Source organism: Geospiza fortis, unplaced genomic scaffold (assembly GCF_000277835.1).
Source record: "Geospiza fortis unplaced genomic scaffold, GeoFor_1.0 scaffold1775, whole genome shotgun sequence".
NCBI lineage: Eukaryota > Metazoa > Chordata > Aves > Passeriformes > Thraupidae > Geospiza > Geospiza fortis.
The window spans coordinates 19,748-22,004 of NW_005054970.1; positions in this window are offsets into that span (position 1 = coordinate 19,748).

Here is a 2,257-nt window from a genome sequence, read left to right on the forward strand (position 1 = left end):
TTTTGGGGGTTCTGAGGGGTCCTAAAGGGATTTTAGGGGGTCCTGAGGGATTTTGGGGGTTCTGAGGGGTCCTAAAGGGATTTTAGGGGGTCCTGAGGGATTTTGGGGGTTCTGAGGGGTCCTAAAGGGATTTTAGGGGGTCCTGAGGGATTTTGGGGGTTCTGAGGGGTCCTAAAGGGATTTTAGGGGGTCCTGAGGGATTTTAGGGGGTCCTGAGGGGTTTTGGGGTGTCCTGAGGGATCTGGGGGCACCCGGAGAGGTTCCAGGGGGATCCTGGAGGAGTTGAGGGGAGTTCCAGGTTGATTTTTGGGCGGAGTCCCAGCTGAGTTTTGTGGTGAATTCGGAGAATTTTGAGGCGATTTGGGGAACTTTTCTAAGGGAGGTTTGGGGAGGATTTTGGGGAGATCGGAGCGATTTTGGGGGGAATTGAGGGGCTCTTGGAGGGGTTTTATGAGCCTTTAAAGGGTTTTTAAATTCTGCTTGGGGTTTTTTGGGGGTCTGGGCAAGATTTTGGGGGTCTCTGGGGATATTTTGGGGTGTTTTGAGCGGTTTTTGGTGTGTTTTTTCGGTGTTTCCAGGGGTTCTTGGTGCATTTTTGGGGCCCTGATGAAGTTTTGGGCGCGGATGTGGGCGCTGCCTGTGGGGGGATGGAGTGTGTGGTTTTGGGGCGTTTTATGTTTATTTTTGGGGCGTTTTGGGTTGAATTGCAAAGTTTTTTGTGCATTTTTTGGGGTGTTTTGACGGGGTTTTGGTGCATTTTTGGGTTTAGTTGGTTTTTTGGGTATTTTGGTCGATTCTTGGTGTATTTTAGAGCGTTTTGGTGTATTTTTTGGTTGGTTTTGAAGGAGTTTCTAGGTATTTGGGGGTACTTTGGGGTGTTTTGAGGGCGTTTTGGTGCATTTTGGGGTTTTATGGGGTTTTGGTGCATTTTTGCATTGTTTAGAATGGGTTTTGGGGTATTTTGGGTGGTTTGGAGTGGTTTTTGGTGTATTTTTGGAATGTTTTAAAAGGTTTTTGGCGCACTTTTCGGGTGTTTTGTGGGGGCTTTGTGTATTTTTGGGTTGTTTCAAAAGGATTTTGGTGTATTTTTGGGTTGTTTTGTGTATTTTTGGTGCATTTTTCGGTTGTTCTGTGGGATTTTGTTGCATTTTTGGTGTATTTTGAAGGGATTTTGGGGTATTTTGGGTTGTTTTCAGGGGTTTTGGGTGCATTTTTTGGGTGTTTTGAAGGGGTTTCTGGTTCATTTTTAGTTTATTTTTTTTGGTTGTTTTAGGGTGTTTTGAAGGAGTTTTGGTCCATTTTTGGGGTTGTTTTGTGGGGTTTTGGTGCATTTTTGGGTTGGAGGGGCTTTGGGGTATTTTGGGTTGTTTTGAAGGGGTTTTGGGTGCATTTTTGGGGTGTTTTGGTGCATATTTGATGTATTTCTGGTACATTTTGGGGGTGGTTTTGGTGCATTTTGGTTGTTTTGAAGGGGCTTCGAGGTATTTTGGGTTGTTTTGAGCGGTTTTGCCTGCATTTTCAGTGTATTTTGAGTGCATATTTGGTGTATTCTGTGTGCATTTTGGGGGTGTTTTGGTGCATTTTTGGTGTATCTCTGGTACATTTTGGGGGTGTTTTTGGTGCATTTTCGGTGCATTTTGGGGGTATTTTAGGTGCATTTTCAGTGCATTTCAGGTACATTTTTGGGGTGTTTTGGTGTATCTCTGGTACATTTCTGGGGTGTTTTGGTGCATTTTTGGTGCATTTTTGGTACATTTCTGGGGTGTTTTGGTGCATTTTTGGTGCATTTTTGGTACATTTCTGGGGTGTTTTGGTGCATTTTTGGTGCATTTTCGGTACATTTTGGGGGTGTTTCGGTGCATTTTCTGTACATTTTGGGGGCATTTTTGGGGGTATTTTAGGTGCATTTTCAGTGCATTTTGGGTAAATTTTTGGGGTGTTTTGGTGCATTTTCGGGGTGTTTTGGGTGCATTTTCAGTGTATTTTGGGTGCATTTTGGGGGTGTTTCAGTGCATTTTCGGTGCATTTCAGGTGCATTTTTGGGGTGTTTTGGTGCATTTTTGGTGCATTTTCGGTACATTTTCGGTACATTTTTGGGGTGTTTTGGGTGCATTTTCAGTGTATTTTGGGTACATTTTGGGGGTATTTTCGGTGCATTTTCGGTACATTTTGGGGGTATTTTTGGTGCATTTTCGGTACATTTTCGGGGTGCCTCCCTCTGACCCCCCCCGCCCCCCAGGCCCGCGCTGGCGCCAGT